This window comes from Typopeltis vanoorti, chromosome 3 (assembly GCF_054136105.1).
Source record: "Typopeltis vanoorti isolate ZY-2024b chromosome 3, IOZ_Tvanoo_1.0, whole genome shotgun sequence".
Classification (NCBI taxonomy): Eukaryota; Metazoa; Arthropoda; class Arachnida; order Uropygi; family Thelyphonidae; genus Typopeltis; species Typopeltis vanoorti.
This window is the reverse complement of record NC_143551.1, coordinates 12,840,862-12,855,552: the sequence shown is the minus strand read 5'-3', so window position 1 is coordinate 12,855,552 and position 14,691 is coordinate 12,840,862. Positions and strand designations below refer to the sequence as shown.

Genomic DNA, 14,691 nt, shown 5'->3' with positions numbered 1-14,691 from the left:
ACTACCCCGAAAGCGAAAATGGAATTTATTATTATTATTATTATTATTATTATTATTATTATTATTATTATTATTATTATTATTATTATTCCATTTTCGTTATAAAATAATAGTCTTATGCAGTGCTTTTTTTTCTAGAAAAAAAGGTGCCGGAACTCACATCTTGTTAAGCTTTTTATTAAAGAAAATAATATTGAAATCTTAATTTAAATGAAATATAAAGCAGCTGTTGCTGTCACTGAGTCGCATAAATGAATTAAATATAATTTATCTTCAGTATTTTTTTATTTTAGACATGATCAAATGTAAAAACAAATCGTCTCGACTCTTTTCTTTGCTCTTAATATCTAAGGCCGAATATCGTCCTCTAAGTAACCACAGATCAACATACTTTGAAGGATCGAAAAAAAGTCTTAAAGGTGGTCCAACGAGTTTGATGAATAAAAGTGCCGAATCTGTTTTAGTCTTCAACGAAGCTCTTGTTGGGTGATAATTAAATTCATCAGCAAATATCCGCGTTCACATTCACTTGTTGAAATGGGAATGGTATTCAGAGCATGTACCAAACGTAACAGTTTTTCTGGGTATGTCTTATGGAGAATGTATTCACGGAATCCATGAATCATTTCTCATTCATTTAGTTGCAGTCTGATTGACAAATTTCTAATTTCCGCCTCTCCGAATGTTAGCTGAGCATCAATATTTCGCGAACATTATTTCAAAAATTACTTTTGAAAAATTGAAAAAACTGTAAAAAAAAAAAAAAAGGTGCCGGAATGCCATTCCGGTACGTTACGCCAGAAAAAAAAAAGCACTGGTCTTATGTACTTAATTGCGTTGACTGTAATTCCAATCAAACGAAATCTAACCAAACTTGTGCACAACCAGGTCTAGCGCATTGCAGCATACTTTTGTCACACCAGTCGTTTGCTATAATAATAATAATAATGATTTTAATTCTAATTTGCTAATGATCAGAATACATGTTGTGAACATTAGCTTTACGCCTTACAAGAAAACACAGTCGTTTGTATTTTTCTATATCCAAGGAAGTTTCACACCTTATACATCTAAATCTATTAATTTTTTTTTGTTTCAATTAATTTATGTTTATAGATCAACACTTACGAAATGCCTTTCAAAAAATTCTCAAGTACTATCACAAGAAATAATTTCCAAGAGATAAAAAAAAAGAAAAAAAAAAGAAGTTAATAAATGAAGCTAAAATGAAACTGAAAGCTCTGACTGTAAATACTTGAATTATTAATGTAGTTAGACAAGTCCTTCCTGGAAGTATCAAAGAACAGAGTTCACTGAATTGAGTCTGCAACTTCACAAACAAAAAATTATTTATTCATCAATTTTACAGATTCAAACATCGAGTACTCTAAAACTCCACTGCATAACTTTTTTAAATATTAAGCAGAACTTTAATGCTCGTATAAAATGAGTGCCAGAAACACTACAGCCGTAAGTAATAATAATAATCACTTCGTGCTAATTATAAACTGAGTGCATGCTATTTATTTGAAGATTTATTACCCTTGTACTCACTACGTTTTGCATTTTACAGGGGCCGATAAAAGAACCACGCTGCGGGTTGTTTCTTAAACAAACCTGTCCCACGTAGAGATTTCATCAGAAGCTATTACTTCTCTGACAAACTCCCAGATTGTAGATCGCTTTGGCAGTGAATTTTCCAAGAACAATAAAGTGCTCTTTCACGCCATGAACCAGTCCACGCTTTTCTTCATGGTGTCAAACGTCAGGATTCACCCAGAAGCACAACGATTAGTAGTTTATGGCTTGCTTCTTTGGTGATGATTAAGTGACCTAGCAAGTTTTGACAGCCTTCGGGTCTCTGGGTTATTGGGGTCGCTGGTACTTCCAAGAGAATAAGAGCATATAAAACATTACAACTGTTTTAGTTGATCTTATGTGCATGCGGAGAAGCGTGTGTGCATGTGTGGAAGGTATTCCTTGTAGCCTATATAAAGGAACTGGTATTTGTTACTAAGAATTATCACAATATTTTGTAATTTTCTCTCTGTATCATACACTCGCGTATACGCACCAAGACCTTCAGCATTTTCTATATAGGCCTAGTGGCCTGTTACGGTCTCTTCCTATATCTTTTGAAAGGCCGTCCTCTATTTCTTCTCCTTTGAGGTCGATATCTCTGTATTTCTCTGGGGAGTCTTCCTTCACTCAATAAAATACTTGATAACAATAAATAAAATTTTAATTTACGTTTAGAGAAGTTCCCATGCACACTCGTGTTTAAAAATAGATTACACATAGATTCACAGAATTTGTGAATTATGTCCTTATTCTACAGGTCATAATTCACAAATATAGGCTCAAATAATGACACAGATGAAATTTCAGTACGTTAAACCCTTCACCAAACTTCACAAAAAGATTTCTAAAAGAAACTCAAACCATATTATCAATGCTTGTTAATGAATAAAACTAGATTACTCCGAGACTCACTACAGATCGCCGCTTGGAACGCCGATGGCCTAAAAAACAAGACACTGGAGCTTCAAGAATTCTCTCACAGATACAACCCTGACATCATCCTAATTAATGAAACTCATCTAAGACCTGCATACAATCCAAAACTGAGAGGCTACACACTATATAGAAATGACCGACTGGACTACAGAGGTGGTGGTACAGCCAGATTTATCAGGAACTGCATCAGGCACAATGGCATACTCATCCCCCCCCCCCCAATCTCCAACCTAGAGCTCACCGGTGTCGAAGTCCACACAAACTCAACTGGTAGACTTAAAATCTACGTCGCCTACAACTCCCCTAATAAGACCATGCTATTTTCTGACTTGGATGCTGTACTAGTACAACTGAATCCATCATCGTCGCTGGGGACTTAAACTCCAAATATCCCTCCTGGAACATCAGAACCACAAATAAAAATGGCCGTATCCTCTTCATCTACACAGGATTAAACAACGCTGTCATAACAGGACCCACTGAACCAACCCACCACAGCCCAACTGGCACAGCCGACATCCTAGACATCGCCATCCTACACAACATCAAATACCAACACAGCATTCAAGCACTGAACGAATCATCATCAGACCACAACCCAATCCTACTTCACTTAGGGAACAAAGACCAGTCACCTCTCCCCCAAACCACAATTGTCTGGGAAAAACTTAGGAAAGTGCTACCAGAACACATTGGTCCGGTTCCCCATATAAAAGCCAAGTAAGAAATAGACATGGCAATAAAGAACCTCACCAATCAAATCAATAAAGCCATAACAGCAGCCAGTACCCACGATTACCCACAAACAAAATCGTCTCCCGGAAGAAATCATGGATTTAATAAGAGAAAAAAACAGACAAAGAAAAAGATATCACAACACTCGTGCTCCCCAGGACAAAAGAGCCCTCAACAGATTAAACAAATCTGTCCGAGAAGTTCTCCAGAACCAACAATGGGACAACAAGCTCACCTCCATCTCCACAGCAGATCATTCCATATGGAAATTCCTAAACAACCTCAGGAAGAAGTGGAAATCCCTCCCCCTCTTCAAGCAGAACAGCACCTTGCATACACAGATGCTAGCAAGAAACCTAGAGAAACAATGCAGTCCTGCATATGAGAACCTAAACATCAGCCATGTATACAAGATCCATCGTAAAGTCAGGTTCACAGTAAATCGTCCGATGTCAATCCAAGCCCTATAATGCCTACCTCACCTACCGAAATAATCGGCATCATCAACCATCTCAAGATCAAAATAGCCCCAGGTCCTGATGGCATCACTAACCAAGTCATCAAGGCACTACCACGCAAAGCCATAGCACATCTGGCAAACATCATAAACTCCATCCTCAAATGGCAGCACTTCCCCCAGTCACGGAAAATAGCTGACATCATCCCAATTCACAAACCAGGCAAAGACCCACATCTATCTGAAAATTACAGTCCCATCAGCCTGCTGTCCAATTTAGGGAAAACAGCTGAGAAAATCATCTTCATCAGACTCCAAGATCATGTTAACCAACTAAATATCATTCCACAAGAACAATTTGGCTTCTGCCAAAATCACAGCACCACCCAACAGATCCATAGATTGGTAGAATACATCACCACAGGATTTAATTGGAATCAACACACTGGAGCCATCTTCCTAGACATCTCAAAGGCCTTTGATAAGATCTGGCACCAAGGCCTCCTCTACAAACTTATAATCGTTAATCTTCCACTAAACATGATACACCTGATCAAATCATACCTCTCCAACAGGAGGATGCAAGTCAAAATCAATGAAACAGTCTCAACCACACGGAAAATCCTCGCTGGACTTCCTCAAGGATCACTTCTAGCCCCGATCCTGTTCAACATCTATATGGCGGACATCCCTCAAAATCCTCTCACATCCACTATCGCCCTTTATGCAGATGACATGGCTATTCTAGTCATGTCATCTCGCCAACCATATCTCGTTACCAAAAAACTACAAGACACCATCCTGAATCTAGAAAAATGGTTTAAAGACTGGCGACTACAATTAAACCCTCAGAAAAGCAAAACAATACTCTTCACAAGAAGACGAGCATCCCCAAAGGAGACATCACGCTGTTCAACTCCAAAATTTCCTGGAAAACTGAAGCAAAATACCTGGGAATAATTCTCGATAAGCGATTATGCTTCAACAGCCACATCAAGAGCACATGCACCAAAGCTTCAAAAGTTATCGCCCAGCTATACCCCTTGATCAACAGACACAGCAAACTAAGCTCAAGAAACAAAATTCTACTGTACAAGACAGTGATCCGTCCCACAGTTATATACGCCTCCCCAGCCTGGAGCCATACCTCCAAGACAAACATCCTCAAGCTACAAAGAATACAAAACAAGTGCCTGCGAATGATACTGGACGTCCTGTTGTTCATCAGGAACGCCCAGATCCACCGGGACATAAATATCCCCTACATCTCTCCACTACTACGCTCCCTAGCAGAAAAATTCTTTATGAAGACATCGACGCATCCAAACCAACTAATACAGCAAGCCGGAAACTATGACGGTAATGACCACTGGAAACATAAAAGACCAAAAGCCATCCTAACACTCAACGAATAACCACTTCTGCCCACTCAGGGCGAGCTAAAATAGCTCACAAATCTCTCCTATCACTGCTCCCGAAACAGACAACAGGGAATATGAAAAGCGTCAAGCTTCACCCTCTGCACCATATATGTTGTCCTGCGTCCTGCGAGATGAAATTACTGTACTATTAATGCTCATTATATGAGCATTAATGGAACAGTGTACCACCATTCTTGTTGACTTCATTCAAAAATACTGCACTTTTTAATTTGGGAGTGAATGCATGGAAAGTCTAAGTTCGTGGATTCCAGAAGGATTATTATTGGGTTATTTTTTGAACTACCAATTTGTCCTCTTTTTGAACTCTTCCTGTAAGAAAGGAGATGGGGATTAACTAATTTTTGTTTTAATATTGGTGTGACCTTTTTGTCTTTTTCTTGTCCAGTGGTCTTTGAGGGTTAAAGACCACTGGACAAGAAAAAGACAAAAAGGTCACACCAATATCAAAACAAAAATTAGTTAATCCCCATCTCCTTTCTTACAGGAAGAGTTCAAAGAGAGGTCAAGTTGGTTGTTCAAAAAATAACCTAACACTGCAAACAGAATAAGCAGACCGAGGTGTGCTTATTATTTCCATATAAGCATTCTTATGAAGTGTATTCCGTTGTGTTATTAAGCTGATCACACATTTAAAAGCACACATTTAAGCAGATAGTTTCCAAACGAGGGATATCCAGATATCCTTCTTCATTTATGAATTTGGTAATGGCAACGAGAGAGGTACGTTTGAATAATATCGATTTGCTAATCATATAGACAAATTTTATTGACTTATACCAGCGCTTGCAGGAAATTGGATCATTTAGTGCTGTATCTCCGAACTTTAAAGTAATTACCTAGTTCAAATATAACTTACTTTGAACTGTACAATAAAGCTTGAGAAGATGCCACACATTTTGACTATAATAAGAGTTTTATTGATGTGTTCATTTCTCAAAACAGTTTGGTTTTCCATCTTAAGAGTAAGATTTAATGATTTTAAGAGATTTTATAAATTTTCATTATAAAATAAATTGAACAGGGTATTCCACTTAGAGTTGTGATATCTTCTTTTGGGCATACATGATATTGAACTAGGTGTCTCAGTTGAACTGGAAGGAACTGCAGTTTCACCTTTTGCTAATCCTTCACGTCAAGGTGGTAGTGGTTCCATGGTGATTATTCGGATGCATCCACCTTCACAACAATGCTATCATATCTTATTTATGATGGTAATATCTATGAGTCACAGGATCAGCAGCCTCAACTACAAGATCAAGATCAGAATATCACTCAGGAGATGGTATAGGATACAATTCATTATCCTTGACACAACACCAATTTGAGATCTGCAGATGCTGGACAACCGAAACCAACCAGAATCTTCATGTGAAGCTGCATGAGCATATCAGATATGAATCTTCGTGTTGCTTAGGTAAGATAAAAGTGTATTCGAAATGAATTGAAGAATTATGGACATGCATGGAAGAGTGAAAAAAATGGATGAAGTTAACAAATGATTTCAGAGAGGCTCTGTATGTAGATTACTTTATTAGAGGTGTGATGAATGAGAAGATGCATAAGGTTTGGTTTTCTTGATGTAGAATGAGCAGAGTGATTGAATCGTTGTAAATGAGGAATAAGCGAGCAAAAAATGTTTGTGTTAGTATTACAGACGAATGATTTGAATGCGAACAAGGAAAATGTCAGATAGATATTAAAAGTTTGTTGAGGAGAGTAACAGATAACAGCGTTGTTGGAAAGGTAGTTAGTGTGTTGCTTAGGTATGATAGCAATGAGTTGAGAAGGCGAACAGAGATCATGACTGCTATGTTAGTTAAACTGCGAGGAAAAAGGAGTGCATTTTGTGAATGTGTAGGATGAATTTGAGGGATGGACCCAACTGCAAAAGATGGAAAAGATGGGCTGCATTTAAAGGTTTTGGTATAAGTCCACTGGAGAGATTGTTGTTAGAAAGGAGAGTAATGGATGTAGTGAATAGAAGATTTTGAAGTGACGTGAAAGAACAAGAAAGCACGGTACAGAAGCTTGTGAATAGAGAGGGGAGTAGCACATGTAAATGAAATGAGAGAGCAGAAAAACACAACGTAGACAGGAATACGAGATGAAAGGGGAGACACTGCACGAACAGTGTGTGCTGGTTTCGGAAGTGAATGTCTGAGTGAAAAATATAGGGCTGAGATGGCCAATGGATTGGCCATTTCAGTAGAGGAAACAATGATTATTGAAGGAAGACGATGATTAGTGAAAATGGTAGAATGATAACTACTGCAGAGGATATAGTTGAGGTATTTAATAATAATTCATGAGGGTATATCATTCTTGTGAATGTGATGTCATGCAGTACGAAGAGAGGAGGAAGAGGAAGATGATGGGGAATTGTAAGTAAGGAAGCAGGAGGTTTATGAGGAATTGAATAAACTTGATGTTAAGGCTGTAGGACTTGATGACATTCCGTCGCGTCTTGTCTTTTGAAGGAATGTTCCACTGAGTTAACAGCAGCTTTAACATACCTTTAAAATACCTTGGTCTTGCATTCGACCAAGCTCCAAAAGACCGGAAAGAGGGTAAAATTGTTTCGCCTCATAAGGAATTTGAGAGACTAAGGAATCGAAGGCTCCAATACCTTGGTTTATAGGCCAAGGCATTGGACAACCTAATGTTTCGGTGTTGGAGTTGTTATAAAAGCGCTCCAGAGGTTAGTTAGAACCGAGATTCAGAATTGGGTTGACAACAGCAAAATACTCTTTGATAGTCAGTATGGGTTTGCTAAGGAATATTGTTTTTTAGCAATCTGCTTACTTATTATAATAGGGTGACAAATGCATCGGATAAGGGTCACAAGCTGGTAATTAAATTGGAATGGATGGGGTTAAAAAATAAATTGGTGCACTGAATTGGTGAATGGCTCCTGATAGGTATCAGCGAGTTGTCTACGGAAGAGCGATATCGTAGAAGAGGTATATCACTAATGGTGTGCCCCAAGGTTCTCTTTTGGGATCATTGATGATTAACTTGTATGCTAATGATATTGGAAGAGGCCTGAATGATGAAATGTAGTTGTTTGCAGATGATACAAAACTGAAGAGAACTATGAGGTGTAGAGCGGATGGGGTTAAAAAATAAATTGGTGCACTGAATTGGTGAATGGCTCCTGATAGGTATCAGCGAGTTGTCTATGGAAGAGCGATATCGTAGAAGAGGTATATCACTAATGGTGTGCCCCAAGGTTCTCTTTTGGGATCATTGATGATTAACTTGTATGCTAATGATATTGGAAGAGGCTTGAATGATGAAATGTAGTTGTTTGCAGATGATACAAAACTGAAGAGAACTATGAGGTGTAGAGCGGTTCTTTGATTTGCAAGAGGACTTGAATGCATTGGTTGAAAATCAATCAAATCAATGGGGTTATTAGTTCGATGTTGCAAAGTGTAAAGTTTTAAAATTTAGTAAACAAATATGGGATATATATTATATAATTGGTGGAAATATCTTAGAGGAGCTAGAAGAAATGAGGGATCCGGGAGTGATTGTAAAGGACCTAAAATTTCGGGTAGAATGCTAAAATTGCGAGGAAGGCACAACGGATTATGGAAATGAAGCTGAAGACACTGATGTATAGAAGTAAGGATGTTATGGCTCCATTGTATAAGGCTTTGATCAGACCATATATGGATTATGTCCACATATGTGCACAAATTTGGTTATCTTGTTTTCAGAAAGATGAAGATGCATTAGAAAGAATCTAGAGACGATTAACTAAAGTGGTTTCTGTTCTCTGGAATGCTGAGTATGAAGATAGATTGAGAAAATGCAATTTGCAAAAACTGGTAGAGAGGAGGAGGAGGAGGAGGAGGAGGAGGATATAATTGAAACCTATAAGTTGCTAAGAGATTATTACCAGATTAATATGGAAGAGGTTTTGCATAGAATAGGAGAAGACAAGGGAAGATCAGAAGGTCATCACTGAAAGCTGCATTAGGAGAGGTGTAGGAAAAGGAATGAAGAGCAGGTTTTTTGCATGGAGAGTGATGATTGGAATGCATCGTCCAAGATTGTGGTGAGTGCAGAGATGGTGAGGCGCTGTATTTAATGTGTAGTATGATAAATTCTGTGTGTGTAGGTGACAGTGGGACTCCCCATGTTGTATTTTGCCTTCATGGAGGTCTAATATAATAATAATAATAATAATAATAATAATAATAATAATAATAATAATAACACTGGCCAACAAAAAAAAATTTTTTTCTGCTGATTATGATCTGACACTTGTTTTTTACTAATTTCAGCGCGCTGATTTCAAATATTAAACCCATTTTTCTCTATCACGTCAGGTTTTTCCTCTATGGCATTTTCTTTTTGCTAATTTGTAAGTTTTTGATATTTTTAAGGAGGCAGTACTATTTAGAGGATCAAAAAAATCGATTTTTTAATATTATTTTCTGAAAGTATGTACCTTTAAAAATTTGTTCCTAACTTTTTATCAAGAAATTCGAAAAATTCCCCAAGATATAGCCTATTATTCAAAGTGGTGCGCTGATCAGAATCGGAGCGCTCTCGCTTGTTAGTAAACGAATAAATGCGCAAGAACCTGCAACGGCACGTACTGGCTCTTTAAATGCGAGAGAGGCTGATAATCGACCTAATACATGTAGGTGATGAAAAGTAGGCGATGACAACTGTCTAAAACAAATGAATGCTATATGCGTCATAGCGGACAAAGAACGATCGAAATCAGTCAATAGTTAATCGATCGTGAAAGTATCATGAGCACTTATAACGTTTCAATAAAGTCTCTGTTTTTTTTTTTTTTTTTTGTCTTGTTAATTGCATGTTAGTCGGCAGTGAAGAAAATATATCATGTCTACTACCCGAAAATGTGTCAATAGTGTAGATTCCCTCTGCTACATTTGTGGCAGCTTTACTGTTCCCAGTCAAAGGACAAATATCACTGATTTCGTTAAGAAAGTGCTTTGCATACTTTGATGTAAAAATTGCAGATAAGGACAAGCCATGGGCTCCAAATAAAGTGTGTAAGTCATGTGTAGAAAATTTACGACAGTGGAGCAAGGGAAAACGCCAAAAATTAGCTTTTGGCATTCCAATGATTTGGCGTGAATCGAAAAATCACGTAGATGATTGCTATTTTTGTTTAGTTCAGACTTCTGGTTATAATAAGAAGAATAAGAAAAAAATTGTGTATCCAAACTCGACTCGTTAACTAATTTATAATTTATTCGTTAACTAACAAGCGAGAGCGGTGAGCGCTCCGATTCTGATCTGCGCACCGCTTTGAATAATAGGCTATATCTTCGGGAATTTTTCGAATTTCTTGAAAAAAGTTAGGAACAGATTTTTAAAAGTACATACTTTCAGAAAATAATATTAAAAAATCGATTTTTTTGATTCTCTAAATAGTACTGCCTCCTTAAAAATATCAAAAACTTACAAATTAGCAAAAAGAAAATGCCATAGAGGAAAAACCTGAAGTGATAGAGAAAAATGGTTTTGATATTTGAAATCAGCGCACCCAAATTAGTAAAAAACAAGTCTCATATAAAAGTCAGCAAAAATTGTGTTGGACAGTGTAATAATAATAATAATAATAATAATAATAATAATAATAATAATAATAATAATAATAATAATAATAATAGTTACAAAAACAATATTGTTGTCATGACTTCAACACTGTGTGCTTGCATTGGTTTCCGGACGATGTGAAGAATAAATAAAAATATAAAAAAAAAAACAGGAAATTAATAAAAAAAAAGAAAAAAATTCCTTAGTCCACTGACAATACGAATGTGCTTTAATTTCACAAAAATCTTTCTTGGATTCAAGTCACATAAAAATAACAACATAACATAACATAACATAACATAACATTGAAAATGGCAGTTCTTTTATTTGGGATTTTTTAAAAAATATATTTTCGTTATTTATTTTATGGAATTCGCAATCATGAAAGCACTGCATTAGCACCATGCTTCGGCTAGTGTTTGTTTTGTTTACAGCGTTACGTCTGTGCTTTTTTGATGTGCGTGTTACATTAATGCTGCTGTTTATTCTTTGATATAATTGTGTTTGTCATCGTTTTAAAACTGTGAGTAAAAACGTAGAATAAGGAAATTACAATATTATATAAAATATCATTTTTTAGAATGCTTTGCAGCTTCCATCTCAGATGAAGGACACTGTTAATAGTAGATTAATTATATTTATCGTCACCAATTACAGTATTAGTTAATTGCTGGAGCGTACTTAAAAAGGAGAGAGAATATGTTTCTTATACAACTTTTCAGCTGGAAAGTTAAAAAATATTTCATCAGATATTACCCTGAAGTATGTAAAATTTAACATCGAAAAAATATTTTTTCGGTGTTTCTCCCATAATATCTGTCTTAATAACCCTTAAATCGTAAAATCTTAAAGAAACTTTTACATTGGAAATAAATATATAAAGTGTGTGTGTGTGTGTGTGTGTGTGTGTGTTTAGGAAGGTGACTAGTCTGGTAAGAAAGGCCAAATCAGATAATGAGAGAGAATTAGCTAAACAGGTCAAATTAAGCCCAAAAGAGATTTTTCGTCATGTAGCAAGTAAGGGGGAAAATGATTATGGTGGAATGACTTTAAACAATGCTCATGGTAGGTAGTTAGAGTGACTGAGCCCGAAGAAATAGTCGAGTTGCTGAGTGATTATTTTTCAAAGGTGTATCATTAAGGTGGAGATTTTACAGTTGCTGGTCACAGAAATGCATATCAACATTGAGGTAGATGAACAGGAGGTGTTCAGCATATTAAAAACATGAATGTGAGCATATTTTCGTAAAAGAGGGACATGATAAAAGCTTTTAAGATATTAAAGGAGTTTTATAAAATTGATGCAAGTGAAAATTTTGAATATATATATGACAAATAGTCAGAGACCTAGGACTATCCGTAAGAAGTTGTGTAAGAGTGTGGTTAATGGGGAGTGTGATGATTGGATTTTTTTGCATGGAGAGTGGCGAGTGAATGGAATGGATTGCCAGAATTGGTTGTGAGTTCACTGACTGTGAAGAGATTCAAGGAGAGGTATGATAGGATTTGTGTATAATTATTAATTTGGGTGCATGACGAGTCTCCGGAATCCATGGAGATGCTGTAAAATAATAATAACTAATAATAAAGAAGTACAACCAGTTAACCGAACTCTTTGAATAATTAAATTTATAACTGACATCATGATGGTTCTTCCGTAAAGAACAGACGTATCAATAATCAAAAATGGAATTGGGAACAATTTCAAAGAGCGTTGTATCTGAACATTTAGAACAGTTCTGTACGTGAATGCTAGGAGTATTCAAACTTTACACGAAGGGGTAGAGTTTGTTACGTTGGTGAATAGGCTGTGAGCTCAGATTTATAAACATTAGTGAGAACTAGCTATCAGAGGCAGACAAAGGGTACAATATTTTTAGGGAAGATAGTCAGGATAAGAGAGGAGGGGATGTGCCTAATGATATTGAATGACTTGAATCTAGTTAGAGTTGAGACCGATGACTGCAATACTAGTAACAGTTTTTCATGTAGTAGTGAGTTTGAAGCCGACTGGTGTGAGGTATAGTCTAACAAGGCCAAATACGTAGTGGATGTTACGGACCTAGTGGATAAATTGCTTGTGATGAAGAAATGCATTAAAAATAAAGATGGTGAGTGCAAAACGAGTATTTAATGGGGGACTTTATTTATCCGAACATTCATTAGGTAGCAGTGAAATCTCACGAGAATACAAAATGAATTCAATAAAATGAATTTATTGAACTCTTGCGAGACAACTTCCTCAAGTAGCATACAACAGAAGAAATTCGAGGTGAATGTCTCAGATCTCTTAGTCAAGAAAAGAATACAGGATTGGATAGATGAAAATGGGATATTGTATGGGGGACAACATGGTTTTGTGAAGGGTAGATCAGGCCTCAGTAATTTGTTCACGTTTTATAACACAGTGATGGCTAAACTGGATAAAGGTAATGGGTGTACAGTGATTCTACTGGACTTTGCCAAGGCCTTTGACAGGATACCACATGGAACCCTAATCAGTAAACTGGAGCAGATGGGGATGGATATAAGGTTGGTGAGATGGATAGGAGGGTGGTTGATGGAGAGATACCAGAGAATGGTTTATTCAGGAGTAGAGTCCAAAAGATGGCCTGTGACTAGTGGTGTGCCGCAGGGCTCTATTCTTGGACCACTACTTTTCAGTTTGTTCATTAACATCATAGGAAAGGATCTGAGAGGAAGTGTTCACTTGTTTGCTGATGATGCAAAGTTGGGTAGAGCAATTGTGAGTGCACAGGATGATTTGGATAGTTTGGAGGACTGGGCTAGGGAAAATGGATGTCAATTTAATGTGGCAAAGTGTAAGGTTATGCATTTTGAGGTGAAAAGAATAGCAGCAGTATATCACATTGGTGGAACCATACTCCAGGAGATAGATTAAGCCAGGGATTTGGGAGTGTTGGTGGTGGATAGGGAATTGAAGTTTAGGGGAAACATTGCAAAAGTGGCTAAATCAGCTCATCAAATCACTTGGTTTCTGAAAAATACTTTAACATGCAGAGACAAACAAGTTATTGTTCCTCTGTATCGAGCCTTGATAAGACCCCATCTGGACTACTGTGCCCAGTTATGGGCGCCAGGGTTTCTTCGTGACGGGGAGGAAGTGGAGAGGATCCAGAGACGAGTGACCAAGATGATAGCAGGTCTGTGGAATGAACCTTATGAGAATAGGTTGAAGATTTGTGGGTTGCAAAAATTGGTCGATAGGTGGAAAAGGGATGATATGATTGAGATATTCAAATTACTAAAGGGTTACTATAAGATTAATCCAGAAGATATTTTTGAAAATAGGACTGGTGGTGGTGGGAGGACTAGGGGCCATGCATGGAAGCTGGGAAAGAATGTGGTTAACAAGAGTGTTAGAGCTAGGTTTTTTACTTGGAGAGTGGTGAATGAGTGGAATAAGCTGCCAGAGTCTGTGGTGGGTGCTACGACCGTGAATGAGTTCAAGGTAAGGTATGATAGATACTGTGTGAATGCGAATAGTTGTTCTTGACATAATGTTAGGGCTTCCCTCGATGAGTCTGTCGACTCCTTGGAGTTTCCCGGAATAATAATAATAATAATAATAATAATCTCATTATAGTGTCAGAAGGGGTTTCAGTTAAAGACGTAACTATCATGCGTCCATTTGGTGATATCGATTATGAGATAATAATCAGTTTTTGCGATCTGATCATTATCTCATGTGGCTAAATTTATAAATGTTCCGTAGAGGTTACATGCTGAATTACAAAGCAGGAAATTATAACCAAGTGAGGATTATGGTGATGCCATAACATCGGTTGACGGATGGGAAAAATACGTAAATGATGCAATATCAGAATGTGTTCATAGAGTTCGAAGATATAAATAGGGCAAAATGGATGCGCAATCTTATTAAGCAAGATATTCATAAGAAAAATATGACGTGGAAAGAATACAGTGTGTTTA

At 37.0% G+C, this 14,691-nt stretch overlaps 1 protein-coding gene across 1 annotated transcript in view; it reads left to right on the top strand.

Moving 5' to 3' along the window:
- Positions 1-11,129: 11,129 nt before the first annotated feature.
- Positions 11,130-14,691, top strand: part of hdm (meiosis specific with OB domains hold'em) — a 297,283-nt gene continuing 293,721 nt past the window's right edge. The window contains exon 1 of the mRNA XM_090415441.1: positions 11,130-11,260. The gene's annotated coding sequence lies outside the window, so the exon portion shown is untranslated. The remainder of the gene's footprint in view (positions 11,261-14,691) is intronic.